Below are 20,838 nucleotides of genomic sequence, written 5' to 3'. Positions count from 1 at the left end.
ACATCTAAATTCTCATCTCGTCCCATCTTTACTTAGTAGGCAACCTCTCTAAACAATGACATTAGATCCCTTAATCTAAATCATCGTAACTCAGTAAAACATCTCAAAAAAAAAAAAAAATCTCTCTCAAAGCCATCTCCAAAGAGTATGGCTCATGATACTTTCTCATGTACCATTCAAGTTGGGTGCGCAAATAATTCGCGTCACAAAACATCTCAAACATCTCGTACAATATCTCATTGTAGAAAAACACTCGAATATTGAAGCTATGCCCACGCCATTAACGTACTAATGGCGTTCGTTACACTACTTAATCTCCATGCTCGTGGTTTCATCATGCAACCCTTCGTGTGATTCCTCTTTCTCTATTTCAACCGTTATTGCTGATGTCATCGTAACATGAAGAAAAGTTAAGGCATCTCCCTAAGTTCTCTTCTATGTTCCGTCGTGAGAGTAAGCATATATAACTTAGTAGTTCTAAGTTCTTGTGATTCATACAATAGTCATACTTATTCATGCTTCATACATTTCAAGAAATTAACTTAATTAAAACTTGAAAGTACTTACCATAACCTCTGTTGAGCGTGACGAGATGTAGTGCCAAGCTTTTGTCAACTAGTTTAAAAGTATATTGACTTACTTAATCTAGACTCAACTTAGAAGGAATGATTTGTACTCAGAGCAAAAGAAATGCTCTGATACCATTCTGTCACGACCGCACTTGCTAAGGATAGCAAATTCGGGGAAACCGCGACTAAGGGAGGGGATTTAGGAGCGGGAGTTAGAAAGGGGCATATTCGGTTTCTTGATGACTCGACTTGTATAATGAAAACGATTGAAATTAACTAGAATTTAACGAAGGTCAAAAGGAACCGTACATAATATTATCCAAAAGAGATACTCAACGAGTTTGAGTACATTGTTAAATAGTACATATTGTTTTAATAGATAACATAATGTCTTAGCAAAATCAGTGTTCGCAGCGGAATAACAATTTGAGTATATGTATGAAGACATATACTCTACTCTGAGGTACTCATCCTAGATCGACAAAAGCTCCGCTTGCACACTACATCCTCGATCACAGCTCAACCTGCACATTTATAAATACATACAGGGCTAAGTACAGGAGTACTTAGTGGACACTTGCCGAAATTTACATACATGCATAATATTTTATTGTCAAGCCTTTAACAGTAGTAAGATACGAGGGTTTTCCTTTAAAGACTCGTATTTACCAAACATAATATCATTTCTTTCATCAATAACCCGCGCAGGCATTTTAATATCATTAATCACCATATCAGTAACTCGTGCCGAGAGGGAGGCCTCCCTCTACGGACACTATGATCGGCCAACCCGCTAGATGACTCACGATCACAAGGTGTACACTAATTCCGAAGGGATTTGCGGTCCCATCCAGAATCCGAATTCGATTAACATCAGATAGGCAATTAATAACAAAACATAAAGTATTTAGGCATTGACAATATCATTCAAATTCATAAGCATAAAGTCTTTAACAATTCTACTATATGGTTTTAGTTTATACGTAAGAAAGCCCACCTGGTAGTAGAGACTCACGACTAAGCCTTAAACTCTGGTGCCTGACCTTTAATACGAGAAAATAAAGCAAGATTTTAATACAAGGAAATTCTTAAATGAATGAGGATGCGTAATGTAATTATGCATGGCTCATATTCTTCTAATTATTGGTCCAACTATTGGATTAAAGCTCGTCCTATGAAATCGGATAGTTATTCTTAATAATCCACTCATCTTGAATTAGTCTAACTCACTTACCAACTAATAAGTAGTAAGTATTAAAATTAATCACTAATTAAAAATAATTAGGATTAATAATGAGAGCCTAAAATAATAAGTCTTATTGGACTTAACTAAAGAAATCTCATAGGATTTAATCAACTAATTAGTAGGAGCCCAAAAATTATAAATTAAAGCCCATTAAAAAAAAATATGAAAGCCCAATCAGATTTTTAAAAGATTTAGGCCCAAGAAAAATAAAAGTCCAAAACCTCTTTCTTCTTCCCCAACACTCGGTTCCTCTCTCTCTCTCTCTCATATTTTCTATCACAAATCACGCCTATCTCTCACGTCTCTTTCTCTCTATCTTTATTAAAGTAAAATGCTTTTCACTCATTATAATTATCGGTTCTCCCCCTTTTTTTTTTAAAGCTTAACATTCTCTCTCTCTCAATTATTAAAACTGAAACTCTCTCTAAAATAAAATAAAAAAAACGCTGCATCTCTCTCTTTCTCTCGGTTCTCTCAATCAAGCCATCGCCGCCCGCGTCTTGGCCATTCCAGTCGCCGGCGAGGCCGCCGCCGAATCTCCCTCGACAAACTCTCTTCCTCCTCTCGCCTACCACGCTCCCTTCGGTTCTCTCTCTCTCGATCTGTATCCAAGCCGAGGACTCCGCCGCTGCTGCAACTGGATTCCGGCGAGCACCGTCGACTGGGAGCCATCGCCGCCGTCTGGAGCGGCTGCTGCTTCTCCTGGAGTCGACGAAACTGCCGTCTCCGCCTGAGACCGGCGAAATTCGCTGCGTGGAGTTGCTGCCGCTGACTCCAGTCGCCGTTTGGTGCCGCCGCCTCAGCCCAAAGCCGACTTCCGGAGTCACCGTTCGTCGTAGCGAAGGTCTCGGCAATTCGTCATCGAACAGGGCCGCGTTCCTCCTTCCTAAAAACTAAGTTCGAAGCTTGTCTACTTGAAGTTTCAGTTCTCTATATTGTTTATGCAAGGGCTAGTGGCGTGTTCTTTTGGTTTTCATACTATTTAGTATTTCTTGATGCATTTGCCTTGTTTAAGGATTCTAGTCTGATGATTCTATAGCAGTAATATGCCATTAATCAATATCTCAGCACTTATTATACTAAACATAGGTTTTGTTGGGATGTGAATGCGAAGCATTGTAAATGGAGAGAGTAAACTGGGATAATAATTACCTTGAGGATTTGCTTTGGTTGGAGAATTGCAGAATATTGAATGAACTGAAACTGAAATAAAATTGGTGCTGTTGTCTCAGTAAATGCAGGTTAAAACATGGAGAAAGGTGAGAATTAAAGCCAAGTCTCACCTTGAGAATACTTGGCAGAGATGGAGTGCAGATTCCTGCCGTTGCTGCTAAGTGTTGAATGGAGAGAGTGGTGGTTTGAGGAGTGAAGTGTGGAGTTTAAACTAGAAGGTTGTATTGTTGGAGTGTGAGAAGTGCAGCAGGCTCAAGAGAAGGGGAAAATAGGGGAGTGTGCAGCTGCTGCAGCACATGTCTCCACACCCTTTTCCTTTTTCCCATTTTCTTAAACTTGGGTGTTGTGGCAGGGGTGAAGTGTTTACTGCCGCTACAGTTGCTGCAGAAAAAAGGGGAGGGGACGCAGCCGATCTTATTCTCCCTTCTCTCCTTATATTATTTCTTTTGTTGCAGGTGGTAGAATAGAGTTGTAGTATACATGTAGGGTTGTAAGGTTTGTAATGGTAAGGGATTAAAAGTTGTGAAGTGATTTAACTAAAATCCTTCAGTGTTGGTCGTTCTGTATTAGAACTTTGGTATCGAGTTTTTCTAATGTCGAGCACTTGTATTCAGATACAGATTAATCGAATAATTCTTGTATCTGATATCTATATTGTCTTGTAAAAATCTAAATTAAAACTGTAGATTGCTAAATTAAATCCATAGATTTAATTCGATCATCATTAAATTAAATCCGTAGATTTAATTAGCTACAAAGTCGGAAATAATTCACGACTTAAGGAACAATAAGAATAATTATAAATAACCTCCATCTTGATTAATAGATAACACAACTTTGCTAAGTTGGTTATAACCTTGAATAATAATTATTCATTGATTCAAAGATTAACGTCGCGATTTTAAACACGCGAAGATAAATAAATGCATACTGCTAGTGTAGCGACTCTGTTTCCAAATTACGTAATTCAGAATCATAGTTGGAATTCATAAAGCGTTTCATTTACTAAAAAAAAGATTTAATAAACACGCAATACTGGACTTAAATAAATATAAAAGAGCGGGTTGTTACATCTTCAGTTTACGGTTGTGTGCACCAGGCAAGCAAACGGGTACGGTTTGCAGTGCACCAGGCAAGCACTTGCAGAGTGGATTGTTAGTCTGATCAACCAGCCGTGGATGTAGGAAAGGGTTTTTCCGAACCACGTAAAAATCTATGTGTTATTTACAGCTTTCAGTTTTACATTCATACTTGTGCTATTTCATTTGATAAAGCTGAACACTGACTAACAGCAAAGAGAAACCTTAATCCAACAACTTGCTCCACCGAGGCTATTGTGAAACTAAGTTTAATTTCCGCTGCGTATGATATCAATCTGACTGAACTATCCTCTGATAGTAAGGAAAAGCGATATCATCTCTATCTTTGCAAACACGGCTGAAGCCCTTATTTGAATCAGTTAAGTTCCTGTAACTTAACTGATAACTCATTACTGAAGAGCTTTCAGTATCAGTCGTCAACCCTGTTGGTCAAAACTGATTTCAGTAAAACAGGAGTCTTTGTTTGCGTGTAAAGTTTCATTTTAATCTCTGACTGAGATCCCTCTGATTGAGGTCAGTAGATAATCATAAAAATAGCCTATAGGTGTATTCTCCCCCCCATACACCTATTCGAGACCCCCCGGACCTAACAATTGGTATCAGAGCAGGTTGTTCGCAAGAACTATCTGCATCTGACTAGTTTCTATTTGAACTAGATCCTTTTGGGGAATCGCTGTCTTTGATCAAAAATATTTTCTCAAGACTACTCTTGAGATTGCTTGCTCTGTGTTCGTTTCCTGTTTCCTGTGTGCTTCTCCCTACTTTCTCTAACAATGTACAGGAACAAGAAAGATTCCTCCAGCGATTATATTCATACATATTTTCGAGGAATCAGCGGACTTGAGTTGGGATCATTGGATTCTGATGAAGAAGAAAGATTTATCTTTCCAGAAGAAAACATGAGTCCAACCCACTCACAATCAGAAGAAACGAGCAGATATGATCAGACACGACTAGAGTATCAACACCTAAGTACGAGATTTGAAAATCTCCTTAGGGAGCACAAATAGATCATCAAAGAGATTGATCTTGTGCAAGATGCTCGAAGGATCGTCATGCGCCACTTCATTTCAGATGAAGACGAAGCAAACAAAAGAGATGTACATGAGCGCAGACTGATCAACAAACTGAAACTTCTTCAGTTTCAGAAACAAGAACTTCTACAACGTCTCAAGGAAACAGAGACAGAATTCAAAATAATATCAGAAGTTTTTGAAAGAATGATTCGTGAGGAATCACTCCAGCACAGAAGAAAGATGGAACGTGAAAGGAGTGTGCAGCAACAGCCAACGGACTCGAAATCAAAGGAGAATCAGTCATAAAACTCAGGGGGAACTTACACTTCAAACAATGACGAAACTAGTGATAATCACTATGTAAGCTTCTCTCAACAATTCACTTGTATCTATGACTGCTTGTTCTTAATTATCTTTCGGCTGTATTGTGCTTGGTCTGACGTGTCTAATTAATTACACTCTTCATTTTATGAAATAGACACGTGCACATTTATTTTAAAACGGTTGTCACACGATCACACGAACCCGCCCTTTTTACTAACAAGCGGAGTGATCCACGTGTCACGACTCCATTTGCACGGATTTCAAACGATTATTGAAACCGCCTTTTGCACGATCTTTCACACTCTCTTCAAAAACGTTTCATCTTCGACTAAAGATTTACTCAATCTCAGAGAAATCTTAGTGTGCAAAATTTCTTGAGTGTGCATTTTTCTGCAAGACTAACAGTAAGAATCCACAGTTCTATCTCTGTGAGAATCAATCTTCAGACTTTTGCAGAAAACCTCTCAAAGATCCAAATGGGAAAATCAGCATCACTACAAGTAGTGTGTTATGAATCTGTTATCATACTGGAGTCACTCCAACAGTTTGCTGATTTCAACAAGTTCAACGAGATCTTAGAACGACATGGATGGATAAAGTTCATCCAATGCTCGCCTAAGTTTCTTCTTGACGAGTCGATCATCCGAGAATTCTACGACAACATCAAAATGGATGAATCAACTGGTGAACTCAAAACAGAGATTTCTGTTTTCATAAATGAAGGCTTCTCAGAATCAACCAAGATGTCCATCAACATTTCTAAAGCAGTGAGAGAAATGTTCAACCTTCCAAATGATGGACCAGCTCCATTCTTCACCGATGAAGAAGCCACAGAGCACATGAAAGAAGCACTGACAAGCAATGCACCTACTGATCACGTCATCACCAATGTTCTGAGCATATCAAGAATTCAGCTTCATCTCAGACCCATTGCCAAGATGATCAAGAAATGCTGGTTTGGCACTCTTGGATCCCCTGGTCATCTCTCAAGACCATACAAACTTGTGTTGATCGCCCTGATGCAGAAAGGCCCATTCAACTGGGAGAAGGCCTACATTCAGATTCTCGCTGAAGAGAAGAAGGAATCCCACTCCACAAAACATCTGCGTCAAGGAACAAGAGTCTCAGCACTCATTCTTTATAGTGCTAAGGAGACTCCTTGCTTCTGGAAGAACACTACTCAAGTGTCTTCCACCATCCATCTGTTTGAAAAACAGAAAAGTCCACTCAGAGGGAATATCAGTATCTCGACTGAAATTCCTCTCCTCACTTTTGAGCTACGATACAAGACTCGAGGCTCAACCAAAAGAAAGTTCGAAAGCGTGTCGTCTCCAGTCAAGATCTCGCTGGACACCCCTCAGAAATCTCACAATGAGGAACATGAAGAGGATGCACCAAAATCTCCTGAAGAAGTTCCAATGCCAAGCACGGGAACTCCTCAACAACAGGCTCCGTCTATCCCTCTAGCAGATGAAGGAAATCAAACGACAGAGGAGACACGAGCAACATTTGACAGAGAAACGGAATCTGAAGAACTTCCTCTCAGAGGTTTCTTCCATTACTGTCTTGAAGGGTTCAACAAGAAGGCAAAGTTTGATGAAGCTACTAACGTCAATGCCGCATCCTCATCCTCAACCTTTGTAAATCAAGCTGCCCTTCTCAAAAACTTCAGTGACACAACTGTCCGAACACTGTGTCACAACCCTTTTTCCCACTGTCTTAGCCTCCCTGAACCCTGAAGAGTTCCAAGCTCTTGTCAGCTATTTCTTCTTTATCTTCGTCAAAACCCTACCCAAATCCCAATACAAGGAGATTGATGAAGTTCTCACTGAAAGAGAGATGGAAGCCTTGGAGAATAGCATCTTTGAGAAGTTCAGAGTCACAAATGTTTGGGATGGCATCCACGACTGGGCACCCAACTTCAGACTGTACCTCACTTCCAGAGGTCTTCTCAAAGACGATAATGCTGAGGACTTCGAAGTCCACCATGAATCTCCACCGCACCAGACTGCTCCAGTCAAAGCAACAGAAGAAGGGACACCAGCTGAAGAACCAGAGCCTACTGAAACTACCACTGATGAAAGAGTTCAGATGCTGGAAGAGAGGCTGCTCATTCAAGAAGAAGTTTCATATGAGCTTAGAGTCAAGATTGCAATTCTTGAATCAACAGTCACTCACCTTCAACAGCAACTGGAAATCCAGAATAAATTCAGTGAGGTCCCTGAGTCTGATGACAAGGATAAACGAGAAGAGGACAGAAAAGGAAAATGGAAGCTGACTGAAGAACCAAAAGGAAGCCCTCCAAGGAAGCCAAGCAAACAACTCCGCATCAACTAAGGACTAAGAAAGAACAAGGAATGTCATCTAAACAGAAACTCATTATTTTGTATATGATGTTCTTAGATTGTCTTAGTTAGATCTTCCTTGTTATGTTCTTCCGCACCTTTGGTTTATATTATTCTTTACTGAGTTCATGGAGATTCATGTTTATCCAGTCTTTGTTCCTTTTGCCTATTTACACTTGATGATTTTGGGTTATCTAATTTAGGGGGAACACTGTTTAAGCTTTTTCCAGTACTTGACTGTTGCCCTTACTTATTGTTGGGAACTTGTTCGTATTCACTTTTACTTGGACTTGCAATGATAAATAGGACCTAGGTGTGATTATGATTAACTGGTGAAATTGCGTTCTACTTTAGTCTTTCAATTTCCAAAATCTCTCTTTATGCACATCTTTTCAAATCATTGCATGCACTACACGCCGCCTATTTACGGCAAGAGATTATGACAAATATTCTATATCAGTTCATATCTCATCTTTCTAGGCATTTGTCTGACGGTCATTTATTACGGACGTCAAAAATTATTATAATTGAGTTGGCGCGCAGATTTCAAACCGCCCACGTCTTTTCAATTGCCCTAGGAAACTGTTCATCTCCCACGATCACACTTTCTCCATTACTGTCATTCCTCATTCTCCATCACTTTTGCACTCTCTCTCTAACATTCAAATCCACAGCACTCTACTGTGAGATCACTTCCTGCAATTTCTCTTCAACAGATTTCTCATTCGAAATGGCTAAAACTACCATGAAGAAAACTGACAACGAGAAGGAAGCTCTAAGAGAGAAAAATGTCAGATATGAGCAGACGGTTCACACGGAATCCTTTGAAGAGAAGTCGGAATACTCTAAGGTATCAGGAATTCTTCACCAGAACGGTTGGATGAAATTCATCACCAGTGAACCGAAGTATCTACTCGACGACGCTGTCAGAGAATTCTACAGGAATCTCAAGTTCAACGATTCCGAAGAATTAATCTCCAAAGTCAGCATCATCAAAGGAGCAAACTGCAGAAAAGAGACTCTCAACGTCTCTGAGATTGTCAGGGAATTGTTCAATCTCCCAAACAACGGATATCTCCTCTCCTCATTGACTGATGATGAAGCAAATGAAACTCTCAAGACTGCACTGAAGGATAAATCTGAATCAACGAAGAGTCAAGTCACTCTTTCTCATCTCCATCCAGAGTTTGCCATGTTGGGTAAAATTATCCAGAAGTGCTGGATAGGTGCTACAGGGACTCCCGACAAAGCCTCTCAACCGCAGAAGAATGTCATGGCTGCTCTTATGAAGAAGGAATGCTACAACTGGGAAGAAGCTTACCTGAAGCTTCTTTACAATGAAGCTCACAACATAAGGCCGGCGACGATGGTCCGACAGGGGAACAGGGTATCCCAGATCATCATCGAGGGGACAAAGAAACACAAATATGTGCAATGGCCTAAGATGATCGAATTCACAGACAGCCTTCGTCTCTTCAAACTGGCCAGAAGAGATCCCAAACCTTCCTCAAAGGCAAAGGTAATTGACATTTCTTCTCTCCCATCATCTGATTCTGAAGCCCTTGATTCACCTCCTTCAAATCTTCGCACGAATGTGCCACGACGTATTCGTACCACCCTCCCCAAGAAACCATCTGTACCAACTAAGATGCCTTGGAAACTCTCTCCAAGATCCAAAGGCAAAGCAGTTGTGGAAACTGTACCAGAACCAGCTTCCACCTTTATCTTCAAAGGTACTCAAGAAGCTGTTGAACTTCAGTCTGAAGCTCAACAAATTGCCACCAATCGCCTTCGACGCATAATTGGTGATGTTAATACGTCTTTAGAAGTCTACCGGGACCTTCATAGACTTCTCACGTATACTCTTCTGAAGACAGCGCCATGTCCAGGAATCAACAGTCTTCACAGCCCTGAAGTTGAAGACTCGTTTGAAATGGAAGAGGCTTCCCTGATCAGCCTATTCCAAATTGAACATGTTTGGGCCGTAATTCATGACTTTGACAGTTTTGCCATGAATTACTTGAACTCTTCCAAACAATTCAGACGCCTCTTGTCACTAAACGACGATGTCGGGACATCAAAGGTGTTGGACGAGCCTCTCATCATAGAGGAAGTTACTGCAGCTCACAGCTCTCCTATTGATAACACTCCACAACCGGCGGAAGCTACTGCTGACCCTGCCACCGATGTTCAACCAATGACTGACTCAACCAGTCAACCGAAGCTACCATCTTCTCATCCAACATTTCCTGCTGAAGCAAACCAGGCTAGCATCACTATAGTTGATGCTCCTCCTTCAGTAGAAGAAGAGAGATCAGCAGACAACGCTGATCGTCCAATTTCTGAAGAACGAGTTGACAACATCCTCCAGTCTCCTCCGACTTCATCAACACTCTTGAACACTGATGTCAGTCAAGAGCAAGAAGTTTCGCAATCTGTTGAAGAAAGAACAGATCGCCCTGATCCAACCAGTCAAGCAGAGGCCTCCACATCTAAAACTAATGAAGAGCGTCAGCAAGAGCAGAATTATCCTGACGAATCTGATGTTCCAATAGAACACGTTGAGCTTCCTCGCGCAGAAGGACCTGCTCTATTTGATTCGGATGCGGAAACTGATGAGCGCCTCACCGTTTGGAGACATAATCGGCCGCGCAGACATCTACTACGAATCTCTGAAAATGAAGAAAGACCAATGGATGTACTGCTGAAACAGCTTGCTGATCAAAGGTTTGAAATCGACTCACTCAAGCACGAGCTCGAACTACAGCAAATCTATGGTAAAAAGTTCGTGAAGAAGCTCAAAGAAGTCGAGAAACAGGCAACAGCAGATATGGTCTATCATGCCGGCTTGATTAATGAAATCAAACAGCGGATAAAGGCACAGAAAAAGGCTCTGATCGATTATAAGATTGAAATGCTTGATCCAAAGACTGGTATCCCCAAAATTCGGAAGGATCACAAGGAACTGCACACCCTCTTTCTCGAATCAGAGATTGAAAGGAAGACGCAATACGTTAGTCTAACTACAAAGCTCCAGGAAATGGAACTTGAGTTCCTAAAGACGTTCATGCCGAGAACCGAGGTCAAGGAACTCATTGCAACGACAGTACAGCCTATCATGGACTGACTGGCAAAGGTGGAAAGGAAACTTCAACAAACCAAAGAATCTCCTGACTCCGCTCTCGTTCAGAAGATGCTTACTGACCTTCAAGAGTTACAAAGCCGACTTCCTCCAGCTGATGCCAAAAAGGGGGAAGAGGATATATTGAGGCGTATGCAAAGAGAAGCGGAAATGCTCCCCTCTGTTTTCAATAGGGTGGAAAACAGGGCTGAAGAAATCACTGCAAGGGTTGCCCCCACTTTCGCCTCAGTTGAAGCCAGCAGAAAGAGAAGTAGAGAAAGCTCTTCAAGTGAAGCAGAACTGAAGAAGAAGAAAACTGTCGACTTCATTTCAACTCTAAAAGAAAGTCAAAAGCTTGAACATTATCTCAAGAGTGGATTGATTGTATCTTATCTGGAAAAGTTTGAGCGACCAGATAAATGGATACCGTCGGAGTTGAATGATTGGTGGGAGCAAATCAAGGAACGCTACACCAAATGGATGGTGTTTGCAAGTATCCAAGGCGACAAGGAGCGCAGGTATGAAGCCTGGAAGTACTTCCTAATGCATTTGCAAGAACGAGAGTCTGTTCGTCAAATGTTGGAAGCTCAGAAGGATTATGGACAAGGCATACTTGACCCTCAGAAGAAAGTAGTGACTCCACCAAGGTTCAGGAATGGAGTAGACAGAGAAAAGATCAAGAAAGAAGTCAGAACCGTTTGCAGGATTTGGAACTTTCATCCAGACTCCGATAATGCCAGAAAGGTATGGGAAGCAGTCTTCAAACTCTACAATCAGAAACCTTGAGTCTGTTGAATGTCCTCTGTAATGTTCTTTTTCTGCTTTCAAGTTGTAATTTAGACTGATATTTTATCAGTCTTTCCTTAATAAAAAGAACAACTTCTTATTGATCTCAACCTGAAGACAATGACTCTTTGTCCAGGCTCTGATTATGGTTTTTCTGTCTTCTTTTTTAGTTCTGTTTTTAGAACTGTTTTCGTACTTGCTCTAAGTACAAGTTGTTTAGGTTCTATTGTTAAGGGGGAACTGTTTTCACCCCTTGTTTAGAACTTGTACTGTGAGTTCAGTCTTTTTGTTGTCTAGAACTGCTGTGTGGTTTTGGCATCATCAAAAAGGGGGAAATTGTTGGGAACCTTGTGGAATATCCTAACCCTTGTTTTGATGATACCAAAATTCATAGGACTTATTTGTAATAGACTAGAATCGTTTTGAACTCAAGTGTTAGAGTTCGTTTCTAGTTTAGTTGCGGTGTCGAAGACTGAAGACTGAAGACTGAAGAACGAAGACTGAAGACTGAAGACTGAAGAACGAAGACTGAAGACTGAAGACTGCAGATACCAACTGAAGTATCAGTTGAAGACTGATTATTTAATGCGCGCAATGGACTGATACCAAAGTCAAGTATCAGTTGAACATTCCTCCTAGGACCGATCTTCCAACGTTCAGAGGAATCCACGTACGCTCAAGTACAGCCGCATTAAATGCAGAGATCTCAATATCTTATCTCTGCAGAGGTCATTCCTATCTGGTGGTTACTTTTCAGAGATGTCACATCTCCTGTCCATCAAAGAGAGCCGTTTCCACACAAACAAGGAACCTCGAAGATTGAAGCCTCAGCCCAAATTCGAATTGCTCTCCAACGGAAGAAATCTTGAGGACGATTTACGCCAACGGATCTATTCAAGAGTTCTCCTACAAATAGCGCTCGAGGATCACTTCAATCTTCACCGATTCAACAACATAAGCTGAAGCTCTGCCGAAATTGCTACTCAGCCTAAAGCCTAACCGCCCAAAGCTTGAATCGAAGAAAAGAATTCCAAAGCCAAAATCAGTCACTCCTGATTACATACATTCTCTTAGACCCTAGGCATATATATCTGTTTACCCAGAAGCCAAAGGTCAAACTTGCTTCAAAGAACTTGTTCTTTGTAAGTATAGTTGACACTCGTTTAAACCTCTCCCCCATAAGATTGTTTGAGTGATTCGGAGTTCAGAAAGGTACTCTGAACTCTGAGTGAAAAGTCTGAGCACGAGGTGTGCTTAGCAGGGAAATCCTACGCGAGGTGTGTGGGTGCTGAAGAGGGGTTATCTTCAGTTTACGGTTGTGTGCACCAGGCAAGCACACGGGTACGATTTGCAGTGCACCAGGCAAGCACTTGCAGAGTGGATTGTTGGTCTGATCAATCAGCCGTGGATGTAGGAAAGGGTTTTTTCGAACCACGTAAAAGTCTCTGTGTTATTTACAGCTTTCAGTTTTACATTCATACTTGTGCTATTTCATTTGATAAAACTGAACACTGACTAACAGCAAAGAGAAACCTTAATCCAACAACTTGCTCCACCGAGGCTATTGCGAAACTAAGTTTAATTTCCGCTGCGTATGATATCAATCTGACTGAACTATCATCTGATAGTAAGGAAGAGCGATATCATCTCTATCTTTGCAAACACGACTGAAGCCCTTATTTGAATCAGTTAAGTTCCTGTAACTTAACTGATAACTCATTACTGAAGAGCTTTCAGTATCAGTCGTCAACCCTGTTGGTCAAAACTGATTTCAGTAAAACAGGAGTCTTTGTTTGCGTGTAAAGTTTCGTTTTAATCTCTGACTGAGATCCCTCTGATTGAGGTCAGTAGATAATCATAAAAATAGCCTATAGGTGTATCCCCCCCCAATACACCTATTCGACTTATTGGTGGGTTAACATTTTCGTGTTATGGTGTTTACCATATTTGCTCGAATCTTTCCCCAAATTTGCTTGCCCTGTGCTACAAGATTTCTCAAGCGCAAATATTAGAAGAAATATGAAAGCCCCCATAGGTTGGGTTGTTACCTCAATTTATATAATGTACAAGAAGCCATTAATCGTGTAATTTTTACCACATAGCTAATTCATTCACAAATCCACAATCGGTAAATGAAATACCTAAGCTTTAAGAGTGTATCAAACGTGTATGTATTGATGATGATGGCTTATGTCATGGTATAATCATGTGAGTGCAGGCAAGAGCAATAGGCAAATCAAGCAAGCATAACAGACATTAATCTAGAACTTGTTTATTATAGTAGGGAAATTAGCAACTTCTTATTATAGTAGGGAAATCAAGCAAGCATAATAGGCATATAATCTTGTTACGCAGTACCGTCTTCACATGCTTCATTGCATAAAATGATTGTTTAGTTATAGCAACAGAAACAAGCAATGGCAAAATTAAATGAATTAGTCTTAATAATATAACATAGACCTTCGACCTTCCGCTCTTAGTAAGTAGTTGACTCAACTCAATAAGTGTAGAAACTTGAAACTCTTGCAATATTGTCACATTGTGCTTATAATATCCCAACCCAAACTCTAACAAAATAATATCTTGATAAGTGAAATCTTCAAGATAGAATTTTCTCGCAAGCTTGCAAATATCATCATTGTTGAATGATTTGAAAGAAATTTTAGGATCCAAGATCACGATGAAATAAAGCAATTCAACTAAAACATCATTAAATATTGTATTTGACACTTGAATTAATTAAATAACAATCATGTTATTACAAATTAGATTAAATATCCGAATAAAATACAACCAAGAAACTATCGGTGAAATTTGAACTAATAACCTCTTGAAAGAGAGAGAGTTTTTGGTGTTTGAACTTTGATGCTTGTAGGGCTGGGAAGATAGGGTACCCGATTACCCGATCGGAAAAAATTGGGTATCGGGTACCCTATACTTGAAAAATTCGGTGTCAGGTTCGGTATCGGGTATTTTGGACACTAAAAAATCGGGTATCGGGTATACCCAAATACCCAATTAAAAATAAGGGGAAATTTTAAAATTTAATTTTAATTTTTCAGCCCAGCCCTAGTTCATGTCGACCCTCTCACTCGTCACTCTCAATCTCTCACTCTTGCCGTCCCTGGCTCATTCACTCCCTCCCGTCGTTGCCGCGCTGCTCCAGCCTCCACGCAGCCACGCACGCCTCCGCACCTGAGCGACGACCCGTCGCCGGTCGCCCGGACCACTGACCACTGCGCAGCTGCGTAGCAGCAGTCTCGAGTCGCCTCCACCGGTCCACTGCGCAGCAGCAGCAGCTGTCTCGAGTCGCTAGCGCCGCCTCCTAGCTCTGACAGTAGGTATGCCGGCTTACCTGTTGATTTTAAAACATGTTGCAGCCTACAATTTCTTTAGACTTATTTTTTTATTATTAGGACTTGAATTTTAAAATAAATTTGATTATATGAACAAAAAGATGTATATTATGATATCTGCATAGATTATTAGATTGCTTTGATTAAATTGGTTTGGCTGGCAGTAGGCAGATGAGATACAGAAGCTGATTATGAGTTAATTACCTTTAGTTTGGAATATAAATTCATGTTTATGCATTTTTAGTTTGGCTTCTACTCATTTGGTACTTGTTTAATCCATAAAAGAGGAAATGATGTATTGTAATATATTATCTCAACCTCTAGGAAGTAGATAACTATGTGAAGAAATTTATATTATGTCGAGTTGATGCTTCTTTCAACTTTTCCCTCTAGACAGATTATTGCTTATTTATTGCTTTGGTTGAAAGTGATGCTTTAATATTGTTTATTATTGCTTTGGTTGAAAGTGATGCTTATTTGGGCAGTTGCCAGTTGGTTTAATTGTTATTGTTTATACAATGGAACTATGGAAGTAATGTTTACTTAGATTTAGTAGGTATTGATTTATGCTTAATTTACTCTATTTTTAAGGGTTTGAATGTGCGTGTTTTAAGATAATCTTCTGGAAATTGGTGCGTTTTATGGTGTATTTTATGCTTTGCAGGAGATTTAGGCTTTCGAGATGGAAGAATGCAGTTTTGGAGAAATTTGGATGAATTTGGTGTTTTCTAGGTGTTCTGGTCTCCAGAGCAGAGAAACCGACATCTCCAGAGCAAAGGAACCGACATCTCCAGAGCAGAGGAATCACCATTCCTCTGGTGTCAGAGAAATCAACTCACCAGAAGAATCGAAGCGCCAGAGGAATCGAAGCGCCAGAGGAATCACCATCCCTCTGGAGTCAGAGAAGTCAAAGTCCAGAGCAGAGAAGCGCCAGCGTCAGAAAAGCGAAGTGCCAGTACATCGAAATCAAGTCTCCAGTGCAGCGGAATCAATCGCCAGAGAAATCACCATTTCTCTGGAGTAAGAGAAATCGCCATTTCTCTGGAGACAGTGAAATCAAGAAGCCAGTGTAGCGAAGTCATCACCAGAGGAGTCAATAGTCAGAGCAGCCAAGCAAAAGTCCATTACAGCGGAATCGCAAAAGTCCATTACAGCGGAATCGAGAAGCCAGAGAAATCACCGCTCCGCTGGCGATGCCAGAGAAATCGCCATTCCGCTGGCGAGGCCAGAGAAATCAACCATTCCTCTGGCGATACCATTCCTCTGGCGATAGCAGAGAAATCGTCATTTCTCTGGCGCGACCCGTTTCCCGGGTGACATCCGTTCCTCTGGCGAGAGCTACGAATTCAGCAAGAGTGGGAGTATTTTTCGGAGCGCGCGTCCAGCTGGAGAGTTGCCTTATTTCACACGATTCTATTACCTTTAGAATTCTATTTTGCATGGCAACTTCCATGGTGATCCGAAGGAAATCTGAAAACTATAAATAGGTCATCTTTTGACCTATTGAACAAGACCCCGAACCCTAGCATTCATATTTTCAGTTTTTTTTGCTTTAGAATTTTTATTGCTTTCTAGTTTTCAAGGCTTGGATCAAGATTGAAGATTCAAGCCGCTACTTCAATTTTTATTCGGTTTTTATATAATTCAATTTTTACAATTGCTTTCTTTTTAATTATGTTTATGTTTTATTTCAGCATGTCTGGCTAGTTTCCTTTAGCTGATTCTAGGGTTTGTAAATAGTTGATTGAATTTATGTGATTTATTTGTTAATACCTTTGTGCCTTCCAGTTTATGATTCATAATTCCTGGTGCTTAATTTCTTGTGAATTATTTGGCCAATAGTTTGCATGTTTAGCTATTCGGTTTGAGACCTAGTGGAGATAACTGTTTAGCGGATTCAGGAATATATGATATGATTTTAACCTTGAGACCTAGCGGAGATAGGTGGATCATAGGGAGCTATTCTTGGGAACTTTTGGGAGTTAGTAGATTTTCTTGAGACCTAACGGAGATAGATAATTTACTAATCTACGATCGTTGCTGCTCTAGCGAGAGTAATTGATTAATTAAGTGATCTCTCATCATAACTGGATTAAACTGGTACATAGGATTAATAGATTTATTTCGTAGATTTAATTGATGAATTTACTACCCTAGGATCAGTTGTCTTTTATATTTGATTTTTCCTACGATCTTTTAATTATTGTTATTTGCGTTTTAGTTTAAGTTAATTAAACCTTCCTTCTTTCGTTTGCCTGAATATTACTAGAGTTTAATTAGGATTACTTAGAGTGATTCGCTATAATAGTCCATGTGGATACGATACTCGGTTACTAATTATTTGCTACAATTGCATCGTGTTAGTTGCGATATTTGTTGCTAAGAAATTAGTGATCAGGTATTTGCTTATTTACTTAAATTTGGTGTGGTTGTTTAAATCTTGTTGCATTGATGATTGTCTTGATGTTTGGATTTTCACTTCATGCCTTCATTAATTCAATTTCTAAATTGAATTTGTTGTTTTATTTGATAGTTATGGCATCTTATCGCACCATTCAAGATAGTAATAGAGTGGAGGAAGAGGATATCGATATGAATGATGATATGGATGATGATGGGTTAGAGGATGTTCCTATTGGTGGAGACGGGGAAGAAACAACACAAACAACTGGAGCTCAAAGTGGTGCATCAAAGAAAAGGAAAGAAAGTGCACGCTCAGATCATTGGAAATGATTCACACTTTTATGGGTTGAAGAAGGAGATCCTCCGGAGAAGACGCGCAAGGGAAAGTGCAAGACATGTGGAGCTGTAATTTGCACCGATTCATACCGTAATGGGACGAATGGCCTCAAGAACCATACTATTTCGTGCTCTATAAAGCATCAAAATGCAACGGGAGGTCAACCTGTATTGCATTCACACCTGTCAGCACGGATGGACCTAGCTCGTTGTCAGCTTGGAAATTCGATCATAAGTTTGTTCGGCTCACTTTGGCTGAGATGATTATCCTAGATGAGCTCCCATTCACACATGTGGAAAAACAGGGCTTCCAAAAATTTGTTGCTGCTGCTTGCCCAATGTTCCAGATTCCTACAAGGCAAACGATCAGAGTTGACTGTGTAAAGGTCTTCTTGGAGTGGAAAGATAGGTTGAAGACTTTCTTAACCAAGAATGACATGGGTAGGGTCTCATTGACCACGGATAGTTGGACTTCAGTAAACAGCACAAATTTTATGTGTGTTACTGCCCACTTCATTAGTAAGGATTGGATCTTACATAAGAAGATCATTACCTTCGTCAAGATTGTTAGTCACAAAGGAATTGATATTGGTGAGGCTATTGTGACGTCAATAAAGGATTGGGGGTTGCAGAGATTGCTTTGTTGCACGCTAGACAATGCAACAGCAAACGATGGGGCAGTAAGATATGTGAAGTCTTATCTCGATGGGGTACATTCTACAGTTCTCGATGGATGTTATATCCATATGCGTTGCACAACCCATATCCTGAACTTGGTTGTTTTACTTGAGATTGGTTTGTCGGTTCACAGAGTTAGAGAAGCAGTGAAGTGGATCAAGGCCTCCCCAGCAAGAGCTTCGAAGTTTTATGACTATGCAAAGTTAGTTAAGATTGAATCCAAGAAGCAATTATGTTTGGATGTCCCTACACGGTGGAACTCAACATATCTTATGTTAGAGTCAGCTGAGCCATTTGAGGAGGTGTTTAGGGTGTGTGGGAGTATGTTCTCTTCATATACAAAGGACTTGAAGAACAAGAAATTTGACAATGGGCCTATTGGACCACCTGAAGCGGCAGATTGGGTGAATGTCAAGAAAATCATAGAATACCTCAAGAAATTCTACGACCTCACTCTTCTTGCATCCAGGACTTCATATGCCACTTCACACCTCTTCTTTGTTGAGATGTGTGATATATTTGACCTTATGGCTGAGTTGGAGCTGATTGATGATTTTGAGGTGTCTTCGATGGCTACCAAGATGAGGGAGAAGATTGGGAAATATTGGTTGGAAGATGTGGAATCAAATCCAAATATGAATAGACTTCTTTATATTGCTGCTGTGTTAGACCCTAGGCAAAAGTTGAAGCATGTTGAGAAATGCTTCAAATCGATGCATAGTCAAGAACCTGCTGCTGTTTTGGTGAGTGAGGTGACAAGCGCATTGAAGGCGTTATTTGAGTTTTATAAGACATCTCATCATGTGGCACCCACATCTCGACCACGAGCAAGTGCTTCTACATCTTCAGGAGTCAGAGAGATGAGGTCAGAACGTCGTAGTGCACTTAGCTTTGTGTCTTTGCAAGAGAGTGAAGAAGATTGTGATGATCTTGATGCAAACGAGCTCACTATCTACCTCACTGAGAAGCAACACAAAATGGGTAAGAATGACGTCGACCAGTTTGATATTTTAATGTGGTGGTTGACCAATACTCCACGCTATCCTGTACTTGCTGAGATGACCAGAGATATCTTAGTTGTCCCCATATCTAGTGTTGTTTCGGAGTGTGCATTTAGTATGGGAGGACGTGTTCTATCACCGTATAGAAGCTCTTTGGCGGCGAAAATGGTTGAGGCCTTGATTTGTGCTGAGGATTGGTTAAGATCTACCAACTTTGATAAAAAAAGATGAAGAAGACGTTCCAGAAGAAGAGCAACAGAAGGAGTTTGAATTGGGTAATTATATTTTATTCTAATTATTTCACATGTTATTACTTATTACATTACTTTGTTTGGTTTATTTTTTACCTCAATTTCAATTTCTTACAGTGCTTCATAGCTATACTCATGGTGATTCGAGGACGGCACAGAGTCAGACGGAGCAAAGTGGAACTCGTGTAACGGAGTAGTAGCCATGAACATCATTTTGTGATTGTGAATTGTGATCTAGTTGACTATTTGACCTTCACATTTGTTTGTGACTTTGTGTAACAACTTGGGTACTAGACGTTCGTTCAATTTAAAATTTTAGATTTGAGAGTTGAGATTAGAGCTTGTTGATTTTTGATTTGATGTTATATATTATTTGTTAATACATGGAATTAAAAACGTACACAATTATATAGGGCAAAGACTGAAAATAGAGGCTACATTTTCGTTTTTTTTTTTAAAATAGGGTATTCGATTTTTTTTTTCGGGTATTAGGGTACCCGATTTTTTTTCGGGATCGGGTTTAGGGTTTTGGTCTTATTCGGGATTGGGTACCCAATTTTTTCGGGTAGGGTACCCGATCCCGACCCGATTCCCAGCCCTAACTGCTTGAGCTAAGGGGGGTGTATTCGTTCAGGATTTTTATAGATTTCTGCAGACTTTTAAAATCCGGGTGTATTAGTTCAAGACTTTTAAAAGTCTTTTAAAATCTGGGTGTATTAGTTCAAGACTTTTAAAAGTCTTTTAAAATCTGGGTGTATTCGTTCAATACTTTTAAAAGTCTTTTAAAATTTGGGTGTATTCGTTAATCTATGGACTTTTAAGTTGGAATGACTTTCATGGATTTCGTTCAAAAAATAGGCATTAACAAATCCGACCAAACACCACGAGAATTCACAAATCTGCCAAAATCACGCGCTCGCTGGGTTCCATCGCCCGCGGCAAAGAAGCCAGCGGCCGCTGGCATGCAGCGCGCGCTGGGTCTGCCGCGATCGGACAAGCCAGCGGTCGCTGGCATGCAGCGCTCGCTGGGCTCTTCCTTGTAAGGTAAGAAAAGCAACCCGATTTCATGTATCGATCATCTATTATTTGTTTGTAATCACCCATACACGTACGTATACGATCTCTTCATGTTT

Source organism: Salvia miltiorrhiza, chromosome 7 (assembly GCF_028751815.1).
Source record: "Salvia miltiorrhiza cultivar Shanhuang (shh) chromosome 7, IMPLAD_Smil_shh, whole genome shotgun sequence".
NCBI classification, from domain to species: Eukaryota; Viridiplantae; Streptophyta; class Magnoliopsida; order Lamiales; family Lamiaceae; genus Salvia; species Salvia miltiorrhiza.
This window is presented reverse-complemented; position numbering follows the sequence as displayed.